Here is an 18,037-nt window from a genome sequence, read left to right on the forward strand (position 1 = left end):
GCATAAAGCGCCAACCATGGCAACCTAGTAGCGCTTAACAGGGATAGATCCAAAAGTTCAGGCCAACGCAATGGAGTGCAGTTCGGATACAGGGCCCAAAATTATCTCCCTGAAAAAGCACCTGGCTGCGCCATCGATGGGGCCCAATGCTTAGAGCAGAGGAGGTGATGTGTCAGTGTCAATGAGAAGACCATGTCCACTCACCTGAATTCCAGGTTCCGCTGAAGCGAAGAGAATAAAACCTTTCCCCCTAAACACAATTCTCTCATATCTGAAATGAACAGGGAACGAGCTAATAGCCTCCGGGGGAAAGGGATAGGGAACAGGGATTTGGGAAGGGAAGAGAAACAAAACACTAGTTCACTAAGGAGTGTCCCTGTTGTGCTAAGAAAGTTGCCTCAGGGCTTGGTGGAGGAATTCTAAGACCAAAAACAAATCAAAAGCAAAAGAACTACAAATATCACAGAGTCTTTCAGCAAAATAACAATAATCATTATTATTCAATTGGGCAATCACCGAGTTTTCAGCAAAGTCACAATAGTAATTAGTGCTCGATTGCTCAACTATTCAGCATGCTTTTGTAACTCACAACAAAATCGTTATGAAATCAAACTTATAAATTTGTCTTTTGTTATTCGTTTTAACACAATAGACTCGCTCCAAAACAATCAGAATAAATGTATAAGTTTGCATAGCTATTGAGCGATGCTTTCAGGAGTTCACAGCACTTAACTTCAACAATGCTTTTTGGAAACTAGTCTTGTATCACGGGTTTCTTAGTGTCGACGAATGTCTTTCATAATGCACCAAAAAGTCACTAACCTCAAGAAGGCTGAAAACAGGGAGACGAGAGGGGAATTACAAACCAACTTCTCCTGGAATGTTTCGATTATTTGAGGAAGATGGAATACTTTTTGTAAATTCTCCAGCTGCTGCAAAAGTAATCCGCTCCAGGGAGGGAAGCTCTGATAAAGCCTTGCACTGAAAAGACGACTGCTGAAAGAATCACGGAACTCCAGATGAACCAGGAAAACCTGCTAGTGAAGGAAGACTTGAAGCCAAGCACAGAAGACACCTTGGGAGCTCTATTTATAGACTGGTGTGCTGGTGATGAGTCATCAGACACATGCTGGTGATGAGTCATCAATCATGAGGGGTGTGGATGCTGTGTCGGTGATGAGTCATCAGACCACATGCTGGTGATGAATCATCAAACACTTCTGATTCATATGAAGAAATTCTGTGTCTCCATAAACCACTTGGCACACAGTTCACAAATGGGGCAACACTTGCTTTTATCAATATAAACAAACATGCATTGTAATATTCGGTCTTCAGACGGAAGATCATTTTCCTCATGAGTTACAGGGAAATGCTGTGCTGAAACACATTCATAGCTTTTTCATCTTTTTTCATACATGCTGATTTATTTTGTGAGGGAGCAGCAAGAAGCATGCATGTGTGAATGCGAGTCTTAACAGTCAATCACGCTGGATGTAGACAATGCGTTGCTTCTGAGTCGTGGACATTGAGACGCGTCATCGGTAGCTTCCTCTGATGTAGGCAGTGTATTGTAGTCGAGCCGCTGCCTACAAAGTGGATTATTGGTAAGGGCAGGTAAGTGCCTACACTTAGCAATAGGCCACTAACCCTCACTATGTCCAGTTATGTCTCAGTAAATTAATCCCAGCTCAACCCTTAGTAGCTTGGCAACGAGCGACAAGATTTAACATAGCAGACAGGTGTGTAAAGCATTTAAGAATCACAAAACAGTAAATAAGTAAAACACAAAACACAATACAAATCCAACAACAATATATAACACTCGATTATATTTTGATCTTTAAGATGACACCAAAACAATTAAAATCGGATGAGGGGAACCAGAGATATGAAATTGTAAAGAATGAATGTTTTCTGCCCCCAATCTAGTCTTCTGGTCACTCTCAACTGGGGCAAAGTCAAAGTTTGAGGCCGAATGCAATGGAGCCCTGCTCGGCGACAGCAAGAGGAAGGCCGCAGTCAAAAGTTTACCTTTGGAGTTAGTCTTTTTCTTGAAGATTTTCTTCAGCAGGACAAAGTCACCAATCCGATTCAAACTCCGTGGAGCCCTTTTCGGATACGCATCGCAGGAGAACTCAGTGAAGAATTCTACCTTCGGATTTAGTCGATTTTTCAGGTCTGACATTTTCGTCCGGGCCGAAGCTGAATCCTGATCTGACGTCCCTGGAGCCCTCCTCAGATACGCTGCGCGGAAAGTCCCGGTCAAATTTTATGTTCAGACTTTGCCACTTTTTTGAGCTTTTACCTTCCGATGGCGGTCAACCCTCCACAGCAAGCCAATTTCGATGCAACATCATCGGATTACCTCTCCAGGAGCCCCCAGTGAAACATTAGAAATCTGGTGCTCCGGAGCTTTTCAGGTTGAGGTAAGCCAGCTTGACTCAGCATGGCGGATCGGTCCTTTTATGGAGCTTTTTACCAAAAGTTCTCCAATCTTCTCCAAACTTCTGAAACTTCTTCCGGAAGGTCTTTGAAGGATCTTGAGAAGTCTACTGCTCACACCAAGTTATCCAGAAGTTCTGAGTTGCTCCTTGAGGGCTAGGACTAAAGCTCCCAGAATGCACCTGGCTCAAACTCCAAAATGACAACTGGACATTGGTCAGCCGGTCAGTTCCTTCAGAATTTGATCCAGGGGCCTCTGGTTATATATTACATTAAGTTTGATACCAAATTTGACAGGTCTAGTAATTCAAATAAAGTCTCCCTATTGTAGCCTATGGAGCTTAGTCACTACAATGAGGGAAAAATGAATGTCGCTATTTTTCCTCACCATGGCTTATAAAACATATTTTATAAGGTCCCTGATTATAGTTACACTGCACCCAACTCTAGGGGCACCTAGGGCACATCTTACAAATGACGTATATGTAAATATTAGATAGTTAAAGATTTTGGAAGTACTTTTAATTCCAAAGTCGAATTTGAATGTAACTTTAATTTAAAAGGAGCCAGCAAGGCAGGCCTACCTTTAAAATGACACTGAGCACCCCAGCAGTGCTGCTATGAGTGCACTACCTATGCTGGGGTCCCTAAACCTACATGCCCTACCATATACTAGGGACTTATAGTTAGGTTGGGATGGTCATTTATAATTAGCCTAATTTGTATACTCATTTTAATCAGAGAACAAGCCCTGGGGCTGTTTAGCAGTGCCCTGGGCACCCTCAGAGTCAGGAAAATACCAGCAAAAAGTGAAAAATGGGAGCAAAAAGTCTGGGACCTTCTGCAATCAGCCCAGCAAGCGATGTGTCGGCACCGAAGGAGATGGTTTGGTTGCAATTGGCGCCATGGCACCTATGCGCAGGTCCTGACAGTTGCAGCACTTGATACCCACTTCCAAGGACTAGGACTAGATTGGTATCACTGGGTAGGGCAAGACTTGCAGCAAGAAAAGTTCAGGTGCTGTTGCAGGGTGAAGATAAGTCTTTGATGTCCCTGAGACTTCAAAATAGGAGGCAAGCCAGCAAGCGCTTGGCTTCACTTTGGTTCTGGGGATGTAGAGAAGCAGGTCCAGTCCTCATCACTCCCGGGCAAGGAGGGCAGCAGACAGCAGGGCAGGCACAGCAGAGCAGGGTTCCAGCAAACTCCAGCAGAGCGACAGCACCTTTAGTAGCACAGCAGTCCTTCTACCTGTCAGAATGTCCTCAGGTCAAGAAGTTTACGGAAGTGCTGGTGACTGAGGTCCGGTACGTATTCCCAGTTGTGCCTTTGAAGTGGGAGAGACTTCAAAGATAGACCTTTGAAGTGCACAGGGTCCCTGCTTTTCCTGCCTGGCCTCCATATTCATTACAGGGGGTATGCAGCCCTACATGTGGGGACAGGTAAAGCCTTTTCATTTGTAAGTTCCAGCTCCTCCCTCCCATCCTTCCGCGGATGGCCCATCAGGATGTCAATGGCCTATCAGTCACACCTAGGCTCCGCTTGTGTGTCGCTGTCTGGAGGGAATAAACAAAGCCAAGTTGTCACCCACCCCAGACATTTATTCAGAGAAGGCAAGAAGGCACATTATGGTTGAAATAGAAAATGCCAACTTTCTAAAAGTGGCATTTTCAGAATTACCATTTAAATTGGACGACTTCACCACAAGTTGGGATTTTAAATTGTGAGTCCAGAGACATCAAACTTGGGGGTCCCATCTCTTCCCAATTGGAAATTACAGTTATGAAATGTAATAAGGTAATCCCAATGTTAATCTTTGGGAGGGATAGGCCATGCTGTAGTGTAAAAAGAGTTTTTCACTACCTGAATATGTAAAACTAAAAGGTACATGCCCAACTTTTTAAATACACTGCACCCTGCCTTTGGGGCTATCAAGGCTCACCTTAGGGGTGACTCATATGTGTTAAAAAGGAACAAATGGGCCCGACGAGACGGTTTATTTGCCAGGTCCACATGGCAGTTTCAAACTGCCCAACAGGCTCTGCAATGACAGGCCTGAAACATGTTTAAAGGGGCTACTGAAGTGGGTGGTACAATCAGTGTTGCATGACCACTAGTAGCATTTAGTTTACTGGCCCTGGCACATGTAGTCCACTTTACTAGGGAGCTATAAGTACATTAATTATACCAATTGTAGATAAGCCAATGTTACTATATTTTAATTAGAAAGCATATGCACTTTAGCACTGGTTAGCAGTGGTGAAGTGCCCAGAGTCCTAAAGCCAGCAAAAATGAAGTCAGCAAAACAGGAGGTCAAAGGCAAAACATCAGGGGGAACCAATTCAAGGATGCCAGGTTGAACACATGCCCCCCCAGCTGAATGTGTGGAGACCTACCCAACCCCTTGGGAGTTATCTTTACTAAGGCATACGAACCTGGAGAGACCATCAGCACTGGAGTGGTCTGCTCCAGGATGGTGTTCCACTGTAAAATTATATCCCTGTAGGTAGATAGACCACCTCAACAGTTTGGGATTCTCATCTCTCCTCTGAATTAGCCATCTGAGGGGCCTGACTGAACTTAGAAGTGAGTGCCAAACAGATATGGCCTTAGCTTCTTCAGCACCTAGACCACAGCAAATGCTTCCCTTTCTATTGCACTCCACCTCTGTTCCCTAGGAAGTAGCCTCCTACTGATAAAGGCTACAGGCTGATCCAGGCACTCTTCATTTAGCTGTGAGAGCAAGGCCCGTAGACTATGCTCTGAGGCATCTGTTTGAAGAAGGAATTAATGGGAGGGATCAGGGGCCTTGAGCACAGGCACTGTGCCCTTGGCCTCCTTCTGGGTGTCAAAAGTTTTCTGACATGCCTCCATCCAGATCACCTGATGTGGCTGCTTCTTGTAAGTCAGCTCTGTCAAGGGGGCAACAGTGGTGCCATACTCCTTGATTAATCTCTTGCAGTATCCAGTGAGGCCTACGTTTTCACTTCTGTCTATGCCTTGGGGGTTCCCAAGACAGAATGGTCCTTGCTACCTACAACTTGGTGGCCCAAGTAGACCATTGAACTCTGCCCTATCTGGTAATTACTTGTATTGATAGTCAGGCCTGCACTCTGCAGAGCCTGAAGCACTTCCTTGCAATGGCACAGGTGATCCTCCCAGCTGGAACCGAAGCCCGCAATGTCATTTAGGTATGTGGCACTGAAGTATTCTAATCCAGCCAGGACCAAGTTGACCAACCTCTTGAAGGTGGCAAGGGTGTTCTTTAACCAATAGGGTATGACCCAGAATTGGAAGAGCCCTTCAAGTGAGAATGCAGACCTCTCTTTAGCCCCTTCAGTCAAGGCAATCTGCCAGTACCCAGATGTTAAATCAAATGTGCTGAGGAACTTGGCAGCTCTAAGACGATCTACCAGCTCATCAGCTTTGAGGATGGGGCACGTGTCAGTCTTGGTGTCCTCTTTGGGTCCATAGTAATCCACACAGAACTTACATTCAGGTGTGACACCTAGAGAGGAAGCCTTGGGGACTAACACACCGGGCAAGAGCTGTTTGAGGGCTCAATTACCCTTAAAGTCAACAACTTGGAGACCTCCTCCTTGATGCTGGCCCTCACCTTATCAGACAACCTGCAAATGTTGTTCTCCATAGGTATGCTGCTCCCAGTATCAATATCATGGGTACACCCTGTAGTGATCCCTGGGGTAAGGGAGAATAACGAGGAAAACTGCCTCAACAACTTGTGGCGGTCTCTCTGTTGGTGTAGGATGAGTGTAGGGGAGAGGATGACACCCTCCACTGACCCATCCTGCTCCTTGGAAGATAGGAGGTCTGGGAGAGGTTCACTCTTCTCTTCCACACTATCATCTGCAACCAGGAGCATGGTAAGCGCAGAGCTCTCAAAATGGGGTTTGAACCAATAAACATGCAGACCCCTCAAAGGGTTCCCAGGAGTGCTCCTTCACCTCATAAGCCCCAGACCAGCAGTCTTGCAGAACCTGGGGATCCATGGGCTCCATCACCAACACTTTTTGGCCAGGTTGACAATTCAACCACAGTGGCTTTCTGGTCATACCAGCGTTTCATGTCTGGTTGGCTTCCAGTTTCTCCTGGGTGAGCATCTAGAAGCGTGCTGTTTGGATGCGAAGGGCCAGAATGTAGCTGACCATATCCTGGGAGCCGCTCCCAAGAGCTTGCTCCCAGCCTTCCTTCAGCAAACTGAGAGTCCCTCTGACAGAAATTCAAAAGGGGTGGAGCTAACACCCTTTTGCTGTACCTCCCTGTATGCAAGAAAAAGACATAACAGGAGGATGCCGCAGTATGACTCTTGAGTTCTGGTAGACCCATAATCATTCCTTTTAGTGTACAGTTGAATCTTTCAACCAACCCATTGGCAGGGGTGGTAAGGAATGGAGATCTTGTAGGTTACCCCACCCTCCTTACACATGGCCTTCATGTACCCAGACATGGAGCTGGTACCCCAATCAGATACCACCTCCTTCAGGAAACCCGGGAAACCCACATGGATAGCCTACAGGTACCGGGTGGCATGGTCCACCAAGACCAAAACAAATCTGTTGGCCTTGGCTGTCTTGGGATCTGGAGGCCCAATGAGGTCAATTTCTGCCCTCCCAAAGGGGGCACTAAAGACTGGAAAAGGTTGCAGGGGGGCCTTGCACTTTCCCCTGACTTGCCACTTGCATGGCAGGTAATGTAGGACCTACAGTGCGCATGTGATGCCTTCCTCATTTGAGACCAATAGAACGGGTGACAAGCTTGTCTAAGGTCTTGTCTTGCCCCAGATGTCCTGCCAGTGGCACATCATGAGCCACACCCAGTAGGAAGCCCTGTAGCACTGGGGGACCACCAACACACTTGTACAAATCACAGGAGCCTTAGGATCATTACACAGGAGGCTGTTCTCCCAGTAAATCAGGTGTTTGTCAGAGGCGTCACAAGCTGCTGGGTCTCAAGACCCACAAAAATAGGACATTCCTTCTGTGCCTTTCAAAACCTGTTTGATGATGACCCACCGTCTGCGCTTCCTACTATGATCAGGCATGTGGTTTTTCTGCATCATCTTTCCGGCATACATTGACACTAGGGTAAGCTCTACTCTGCCGCTCAAACTATTTGGGACAGTCTCTTTCCCATTCACTTCATTAGCCAACCCCAGTGACTGCCCACCAGTGGGAGGCTGTACCCGCTTGAGACACTTGGCATCTCTCTTGAAGTGCCTTTCCTGTTGAAAGTTAAAACACTCCAAGGGTGGCTTCCCTACAAATCTACTGTCAGGGAGATGTTTCTTCTTCTTCTCAGTAGGAGGATGGGAGTCCTGATCTAAAGAGCTATTCAGGGGCCCATTTATGAACTCCTCGCTTTTGTTTTTGTCCCCTTTCCTTCAGGTGAGGGCCCTGCCCACCCTTCTGGTGATCCCCTCCAGATACCTTTCTATGGACCCTGGTGCTGACCCAGTGGTCTGCCTCCTTTGCAACCTCTCTGGGGTCAGTGAGCCTACTGTCAACAAGGTGTTGATGCAGACCTGGAAAACAAAGACTGAACATGTGCTCCTGTACAATCAACTTCTACAGCCCCGGATAATCCTTTACTTCACTGCTCTTCACTAAACTGTTAGTGCCTTGAAAAAGAAATCAACAGAATCCACCCAGATCTGTTGGTATAGTTTCTGACTGTCCCTGAACGCCTGTCTGTACTTCTCTGAGGTCAAACAAAACTTCCTGATTAGGGATTCCTTCATAGTATACTGCATGCTCTCACCCTCCTCTAGGGCCAGTAAAATGTCTCACTCTTCGTAAGTGATATGCCTCCACAGACTAGCCACCCAATTCTCCTCAGGGACCTTGTGCATCTGTAGGGCAATGTCATAAGCCTCAAACATCTATCTATGTCATCTACCACCACCACTATGTCAGACACCAAGAGGACACAGAAGAAATGCTGCCAGCATCTTGGCTGTACTCAGGCCTTTATGTCCAGATTGTTTAGGCTCAGCTCCCGAGCCAACATCATTTTACTTTCTTCTGTGGCTTGTCTTTTTGCCTGCAAAGATTGTTCTTTCTCTAATTTGAGTTTGGCCAGCTCCAGTTTCAACTTTCTCTCCTCCCTCCTGCCATTCAGCTCCTATGAGGGCAGGCCTCTGGAAGACACACTGCTCTGTACCCTGATGGGAACCACTACTCCTTGCTCTCCCTTTTGCAGCTTGGCACAGAGCAAGCAGGCTTAACTTACAAGGCACTGTGTAAAGTATTTGTACAACACTTAAAACAATAAAGCAAAAAAACAAAAATAATCCACACCAGGTTAGGAAAACAGAACTTAATTTAATGAACAACACAAGGACAAAAATCCAATAATTAGAAGTTGAGATATTAATTTTTAAAGAATATATGCAAATATAGTGCTTAAAAGCATAAAGCGCCAACTGTAGCAACCTGGTTGCGCTTGACAGGGGTAGATCCAAAAGTTCCGGCTGACCGCAATGTAGTGCAGATCGGACACAGGGACCAACCTTGTCTCCCTGAAAAAGTACCTGGTTGCACCGTCGATGGGGCCCAATGCGCGTTGAAGTGGAGGCGAGGTGTCAGTCTCAATCACGCTGGATGTAGACAATGCGTTGATTCTGAGTTGTGCACATCAAGATGCATCTTTGACCAAAATTACAAAAATCAAATAAGCAGAAGTTGAGATCTGAATTTTTAAAGAATATCTGCAAATATAGTGCTTAAAATTATTATGCGCCAACCGGAGCTAAATGGTCGAGCTTGACCTTGGTACTTCTAAAAATTCAGGTTGGCTGTGATGGAGCGCGGGCCAGATACAGGGACCAACCTTGTCCTGCTGAAAAAATACCTTGTTGCGCCATTGACAGGGCCCGATATGTGGAGCAGAGGAGGCAATGGCAATACCTCTGGAATATAGACTATGCGTAGTCCCAAAAATTGAAATGTGTCAACATCCTCCGATGTAGGCAATGCGTCATAGTCGAGCATTGCAACCAGTCCAAGGCCCAGCTCTCCCCTTGCTGCTGCATTGCTCTTGCTCCTGTCTTATCCTTGCCTTTTCTCCCATTTTTTTGAGTGCCTTCTCCTTGCTTTTCACTCGTTCTTACTGCTTTCTCCTTGCGTTTACTCTGTTTTATGTGTGGCTTCTTGCTTTTCCCTCGTTTTCACTGCTTTCTCCTTGCTTTGTCCCCCATTTTTTGTGTGCCTTCTCCTTCCTTTTTCCTCATTTTCACTGCTTTCTCCTGGCTGCTTGCACCATTTTTTCTGCTCCTTCTCCTTGCTTTTCCCTCATTCTCACTGCTTTCTCCTTGCTTTTCCTTTGTTTTTTGAGTGCCTTCTTGCTTTTCCCCAGTTTTTTTACTCCTTTCGCTTTGCTTTTTCACCCGCTTGATGAGTGCCTTCTCCTTCATTTCCCCCATTTCATTGCTTTTCCATTTTTTGTGTGTTCTCCTTGCATTAACGTTTTCACTGCTTTCTCCTTTCTTTTTCCCTTTTTGTATGTCTTTTTCTTCTTTTTTTTCTAGTTTTTCTCTCCTTTTCTGTGCCTTTTCTCTCATTGCCACTCTTGCATGCTGTCCTTTATTTCTTACCTCTTGCTGAGCCCAGCCCGCCACCTCCCAGTGACTCTTCCTCCTCCCAGGATCTACTTAATGGAGGCCGCAGTGCTACCCCATTGAGCATACCCCAGGCCCAGCTCTCCCTGTGCTGCTGCGTCTCTCTTACTCCTATCTTGTCTGTGCTTTTCCCCCATATTTAGAGTGCCTTCGCCTTGCTTCTCCCTAATTTTTACTGCTTTTTCCTTGCTTTTATTCATGTTTCTGTGTGCCTTCTCCTTGCTTTTTCTTCATTTTTATTGCTTTCTCCTTGCTTTTGCCCCCATTTTTGTGCATCCTCCCCATGCAACTCTGGACCTTCACCTCACTTCCAGAATTCCGAAGGGCCTGCAAGACCTGGATGTTCCAGGAACCCTTCAGGATCTGCGAGTGCCCGAATACCCTTTTGGGTGATTAGCCACAACTTACAAATCCTGATTGATTAATTGAATGTTCTTAGGTCCAAAGGTATACTTAAGTGGTGGTTTCTGAGGTTCAGTACTTTTACCCAGTTGTGCCTTTGAAGTGGGGGAGACTTCAAAGAGAGGCCTTTGAAGCACACAGGCTCTCTGCCCTTTCTGCCCTGGCTCCAGACTCACTATGGGGAATATGCAGTCTTTTGGTTGGGGAGAGGCACAGCCCATTCATATGTGTCAGCTGCTCCCTGCCACCCTGCCCAGGATGGCCAAACAGGATGTTGATGGCCTATTAGTCACACCTAAGCTCCATTTGTGTGTGGTTATCTGGAGGGAGTGCATAAATTCCAGATGTCACCCATCCCTGACATGTATTCAGAGACAGGCAGAAAGCACAGAATGATTAAGTAAGAAAATGCCATGGGGCAGTCCAGGATCTACCGTAATGGTGAGTTATATGCATTAAATGAAAGGACTGGGCCTGGCAAGAAGGTTAACTTGACAGATCGACATGTCAGGTTAAATCAGCACACACAGACTCTGCAATGGCAGGGTAGTAACATGCTTAAAGGGTCTACTAAAGTGGGTGGCTCAATCAGTACTGCAGGCCCACTAGTAGCATATAACCTACATGTCCTGGGCACATGTAGTGCACTTTACTAGGGACTTATAAGTAAATTAAATATGCCAATTTTGGATAAGCCATTGTTACCATATTATACGTAGAGAGCAAAGAAACTTTAGCTCTGGTTAGCAGTGGTAAATTTTCCTGAGTCTTAAAGGGAGCAAAATGAAGTCAGCAAAATAGGAGGTCATAAGGCAAAAAGTCGGGGGAACCATGCCAAGTATGCCAGGTCTAACAGGTGGCATATAGTAGAATGGCATAGGGTGGAGAGGCGTACAATGGAGTTGCTTAGAGTGGAATATCATACAGTGCATTAGCGTACAGTGGAGTGGCATACATTGGAGTGGCCTAGACTGTAGTGGCATAAAGAGGAAAGGGTTAGAGTGGAATAGCATACAATTCAGGGCTATAGACTGGAGTAGCGTACAGTGGAGTTGCATACAGTGCATCAGCATAGAGTGAAATAGCATACAGTGAAGTGCCGTAGACCGGAATAGCATACAGTGAAATAGCGTACAGTGAAGTAGAGTAATGTAGAGTAGAGTGAGATACAGTGGAATACCATAGTGTGTTGTAGAGTTAAGTGGCATACAGTGTAGCAGTGGAGTAGAGTGAAGTAGATTAAAGTAGTGTGTTACAGTATAGAGTAGAGCAAATTGTGGTGGGGTGGCATGGAGGGAGCTTAATAGAGATGAGTAGAGTGTGGTAGAGTGGAGTACAATGTTCCACAGAGACATAGACTTGAGTACAGTGTTGTAAAGTGGAGTAGCATACAGTCGAGAAGAGCTTGGTAGAGTGGATGAGCACAGAGTGTGGTAGAGTGGGTAGAGGGTCGTAGAGCAGAACTGACTAGGGGATAGACTGGACATGTGTAGATTGCAGTGTTGTGTTGTAGTGTGTCATAGTATAGAGTTTTGGGGGGTACAGCGTTGTGGCGTATAGATATGTGGAGTATAGTGGAGTGTGTACAGTGGAACAGCATTGAATGGAGTAGCGTAGAGTGGAGTGGCATATACTGGAACAGTGTATAGTGAAATGGCATACAGTGGAGTGGCATGGAGTGCAGAGGCATACAGTGGAATAGCTTAGAGCAGAAGCATGTAGATTGGAGTGGCTTCCAATACAATATGTGTAAAGTGGAGTGGTGTAGAGTAGAGTGGAGTGGCATACACTGGTGCAGCAAACAGTGGAGTAGCGCACAATGGTGCATCATATAGTGGAATAACCTAAAGTGGAATGGCATATATTAGAGTGAGGAGCTATACATTGGAGTAGCAAACAGCTGAATAGCGTAGAGTGGAGTAGTGGACAGTAGAGTGACATACACCGTAATGGCTTAGACTTGAGTGGCATATAGTGGAAAGGGTTATAGGGGAATAGCATACACTGGAGTGGCACTCAGTGGAATTAGCGTAGGCTGGAATGCCACACAGTGGAATGGCATAGAGTGTTGTAGTGTACATCGTAGTGGCATAGACTTAAGTGTTGTACAGTGGAGTGGTGTGGAGTGGTATAGCAGACAGTGGAGTGGCATAGAGGGAAGTTGTGTAGAGCGTAATAGCATAAAGCGGAGGAGTGGAGTGGTGTAGAGTGGAGTGCCGTACAGCAGAGTTGGGTAGGATGAAATGGCGTACAGTAGAATAGCTTAGATTGGAGTGGCGTACAGTGCAAAAGCACAGGGTAGAGTGGCATTGAGTGGAGTGGCATATAGTAGAACTGTTTAAGATGGACTGGAAAAGAGTGGAGTAAGGTAGAGTGGGTTTGCGTACAGTGCAGTGGCATAGGTTGTAGTGGTGTACAATGGTGTGGGGTAGAGTGGGAAACTACAGATAGGGTTGGGCAAAGTGAAATTGCATACAGTGGAATAGCACAGAGTGGAATGGTGCAGAGTAGAGTAGCAAACAGTGGAGTGGCATGGAGTGGTGTACCGTACAATGGAGTGGCATAGAGTGGAATAGTGTACAGTGGAGTGGCATGCAGTGGAGAGGTATACAATGGGATAGCTTAGAGTGGATCGGCAAACTGTGGAGTGGCACACAGTGGAACAGTGTAGAGTGTAGTGATATATAGTTGACTGCCATAGACTGGAGTGTCACACAGTGAAGTGGGGTAGAGTGGAATAGCATACAGTAGAGTTGTGTAGAGTTGTGTTGCGTATAGTGGAACACCATACAGCAGAACAGTGTAGAGTAGAGGTCTTGAACTGGGGAGCCTCAAGTGATCCCAGTGGGGCCCGGGCTCTGGCCAAAAGAAGCATTATGCAGATAAATGTGTTTTGTTTTAAGCAGAAAACAATGTGTTGCACTTTTTAAAAAGGTAAAGTAACTTGACTGCACTGTTTAAATAAGTCTAGACATATTTAAACATTGCCTTCCAAATACAAAAATTGTGAAAAATTCTGAGAGGGCCCAAATGATTTTTATTTTTCATGGGGGAGGCATTCAAATGTTTAAAAACCACTTACGTAGAATGCAGTTGTGTACAATGGAGTGACATACTGCTGACCAGCGTACATAATAGGGGCATCCAGTGGAACAGCATTGAGTGGAGTGGCATAGATTGCAGTGGCATGCCGTGCAGTGGCGATGAGGGGAATAGCATAGAGTGGAGTAGAGTAGAGTGGAGTGGCGTATAGTGGAATGGCGATGACTGGAGTGTCATGCAGTGGAGTGTGGTAGAGTGGATTAGCATACAGTTTTGAGGCATACATAGGAGTTCCGTACAGTGGAATAGTATAGAGTGGCATACAGTGCAATAGTGTAGAGTGGAAATGTGTACAGTGAAGTGGTATAGGGTGGAACAGTGTAGAGTGGAGTAGCATACCATGGAGTAGAGTAAGGTAGAGTAGAGTGTGGTACAATGGAGTGGCACAGTGGGTTTTAGAGTTAAGTGGCATACAGTGGAGTACAGTAGAGTAGAGTACAATAGTGTATTACACAATAGAGTGGAGTACATTGTGGTGGAGTGACGAAGAAGGAGTTGAGTACAGTGTGATTTAATGGTGTAGCCTACAGTGGAGAAGAGTTTGGTAGAGTGGAGGGGCATAAAGTGTTGTAGAGTGGGTAGAGGGTCGTAGAGCAGAATAGACTAGAGTAGCATAGACTGGAGTGTCACAGAGTGTTTTGTTGTAGCGTGTCGTATCGTAGAGTAGAGGGTCATAGCATAGAGCGTTGTGGTGTACAGATATGTATGTGCAGAGCAGAGTGGCATGTAGTGGAATAGCGTGCAGTGGGGCGGCATTAAGTGGAGTCACATACAGTGGAGTAGCATAGAGTAGAGGGGTGTAGAGTGGAGAGGCATCCAATGAAATATGTGTAGAGTGGAGTGGTGTAGAGTGGTGTGCCATTACTGGTGTGGCAGAGAGTAGAGTTGCATACAGTGGAGAGTCATATAGTGGAATAACGTAAAGTGGAATAGCGTAGAGTGAAGAGGCATATATGGGAATAGCATAGAGTGAAGTTGGGTACAGTGGAGTAGCAGTCAGTGGAATAGTGTAGAGTGGAGTAGTGTACTGTGCAGTGGGATACATTAGAGTGGCCTAGACTTTATTGGCGTACAGTGGAGTGGGCTAGAGTGGAATAGCATACAGTGTAGTGGCACAGAGTGGAATTAGCATAGAGTGGTGTGCCATACGGTGGAATGACATAGAATGTAGTGGCGCACAGTGTGGCGCCATAGACTGGAGTATTATACAGCAAACTGGAGTAGAGTGGAATAGCACACAGTAGAGCAGCGTGGTGTTGAGTTTAATTGAGTAGAATAATGTCAAGTGGATTGGTGTAGAGTGGAGTGCCATACAGCAGAGTGACATAAACTGGAGTGGCATACAGTGGAATAGGTTAAAGTGGAGTGGCATACAGTGTAAAGTACAGAGTGGAGTGGCGTAGAGTGCAGTGGAATATAGCGGAATTGCGTAAAGTGACGTAGATTGGAGTAAAATGGAATGGAATAGCATACAGTGATGTAGACTTGAGTGGATGGCATATACAGGAGTGGCATGGGCTGGAGTAGTATACAGTGGAGTGGGGTAGAGTGGAATAACACAGAGTCGTGGCACAGAGTGAAGTTGCAACCAGTGGAATATCATAGTGAATTGCTGTAGAGTGGAGCAGTGTACAGTAGAGTGTGTATAGTGGAATACCATAGAGTGGAATGGTGTTGAGTGCAGTGGTGGCGTAGAGCAGAGTACTGTACAGTGAATGGCATACAGTGGGATTCTGCACAGTGCAGTGGCCCAGAGGGGAGTGGCATACAGTGAAACAGTGTAAGAATGGATTGGCATACAGTGGAGTGGCATAAAGCAGAATAGTAGAGAGTGTAGTGGTGTATAGTTGACTGGCATGGACTGGAGTGTTGTATAGTGAAGTGGCATAGAATGGAATAGCATGCAGTGGAGTGGCATAGAGCAGAATAGCACTGAGTGAAGTAGCGCAGAGTGTAGTGGTGCAGAGTGGAGTGGTGTACACTGGAGTGTCATATAGTGGATTGGGGTGGAGTGGAATACCATACAGATCAGTGGTGCATAGAGTGGAGTGGTATACATTGTAGTGTGGTATATTAGAGAGGATAGAGTGGAACTGCATACAGTGGATAGACTAGAGTGAACTGGTGTTGCATGGAGTTGCATATAGTGGCATAGCATAGAGTGAAGAACCATATAGAGGAATAGTGTCGAGTGGAGTGGTCTAAAATAAAGTAGCATAGAGTGAAATAGTGCAGAGTGCAGTAGCACACAATGGAGTGGCATAAACTAGAGTGGCATACAGTGGAGTAGGTTAGAGTAGAATAGCATAGAGTGAAGTGGCGTAGAGTGGAGTAGCGTACAGTGGAGTGGAGTAGAGTAGAATAGCTTAGAGACGAGGTGCATACTGTGGAATAGCATAGAGTGGATTTCCGTACAGTGGAGTAGTGTACAGTGGAGTGGCATAGAAGGGGTGGCCTACAGTAGAGTGGTGTACAGTGGAAAAGCTTTGAGTGGAGTGGTGTGAGAAAGTGGTCTCTTTCTAGCATGGTTACCCCCGTTTTTTGGCCTGTTTGTCAGTGTGTTTTTACTGTCTCACTGGGATCCTGCTACTCAGGACCCCAGTGCTCATAGTTTGTGGCCTATATGTGTTGTCAGTATGTTTGACTGTGTCACTGGAATTCTGCTAACCAGAACTCCAGTGCTTATGCTCTCTCTGTGTACCAAATTTGTCACTATAGTTTAGTGACTCTGTATTTCAATTCTGATTGGCACACTGGATCACCTTTACAAGTCCCTAGTATATTATACCTAGGTACCCAGTGCATTGGGGTTCCAGGAGATCCTCATGGGCTGCAGCATTATTTTTTTTGCCACCCATAAAGAGTTCATACAAACTCCCCTTTAGGACTGCCTCTGAAGCCTGAGTGAATCAGTGCACACACCATTTCTCAGCCATTTTGCACTGCACCAGGTAACTTATAAGTCACCTATATGTCTAACCTTCATTTACTGAAGGCTAGGTGCAAAGTTACTGTGTGCGTGAGGGCACCCTTGAACTAGCAAAGGTGCCCCAACATTGTCCAAAGGCCAATTCCCCGGACATCGTGAGTGCGGGAACACCATTATAAGCGTGCATTACATATATGTCAATATAGATATGTAGCTTCACAACGGTAACTACGAATATGGCCATGTGAGGTGTCTAAGATTGTGGGATGGAACCCCCAATCCAAATCTTGTATTGGGGGCCAATTTCATGCACCATGGGGGCTCCATCATGGACCCCCAGTACTGCCAAACCAGCTCTCTAAGGTTTCCACTGCAGCCCTAGCTGCTGCCACCTTACAGACAGGTGTCTGCCCTCCTGGGGATTGAGCAGCCCAATCCCAAGAAGGCAAAAAAAGCATTTTCTTTAGGGGAGGGATTTTACACCCTCTCCCATTGGAAAGAGGAGTTACAGCCATAGGAGGAGCATCCTCCCAGAGCCTCTGGAAATGCTTTGAAGGGCACAAACGGTGCCCTCCTTGCATAATCCAGTCTACACCCGTTCAGGGACCTCCAGTCCCTGCTCTGCTGCAAAACTGGACAAAGGAAAGGGGAGTGACCACTGTCCATCACCACCGCAGGGGTAGTGCCCAGAGCTCCTCCAGAGTGTCCCTGGCGTTAGCCATCTTGGATTCCAAGGTGTGGGGACCCTCTGGAGACCTCTGAGTGGCCAGTGCCAGCAGGTGACATCAGAGACTGCTCCTGATAGGTGCATACCTGGGTAGGTAGCCAATCCCCCTCTCAGGGCTAATTAGGGTCTCACCTCTGGGTGTTTCCTCAGATTCGGTTACCAAGACTCCTCCAGGACTCCTCTGCATCCTCTGCTTCAGCTTCTGACCGTCGGATCAACCGCAGACTGCTCCAGTAACTGCTGTAACTGCAACAAAGATCCAGGAAGACTCCTGTGACCTGTAACTTCAGCTCCAGCCAGCAATTGCAACAGTTTCCATGGTGTGCACGCTCTGAGGACTGCCTGTCTTCACCCTGCACCAGAAGAACCAAAGGAATCTCCCGGGGAGTGACAGAATCACTTCTCTGTTTCAGCAGGCACCTCTCTGCAACAACAACCGGTACTCTGGGACTCCTCTCCTGTTGACGGGCGTGATCCCTGGAACACAGGTGGTGGACTGAAGTGACCCAGACTTTCCAAAGGTCCAGCTGTCCAAATTTGGTGAAGGTAAGAGTTTGCATCCCCGTGCTGCGACAGTATCCCTCTTCTGCAGCTCCTTGGGCCTCTGTGCACTTCTTACAAAAGTCCTTTGCGCACAGCATAGCCCAGGTCCCCTGCACTTTCTTCTGCAACGCACAGCTCTCTGAGTTGTTCTCCAGCAGCATGGGATCCTGTTGTATAGTGGAGTGGAGTAAAGTGGAATATCATAGAGTGGAGTGGCATATAACGGAACGTAATGGAGTGGCATACAATGGAGTAG

This window comes from Pleurodeles waltl, chromosome 10 (assembly GCF_031143425.1).
Source record: "Pleurodeles waltl isolate 20211129_DDA chromosome 10, aPleWal1.hap1.20221129, whole genome shotgun sequence".
Classification (NCBI taxonomy): domain Eukaryota; kingdom Metazoa; phylum Chordata; class Amphibia; order Caudata; family Salamandridae; genus Pleurodeles; species Pleurodeles waltl.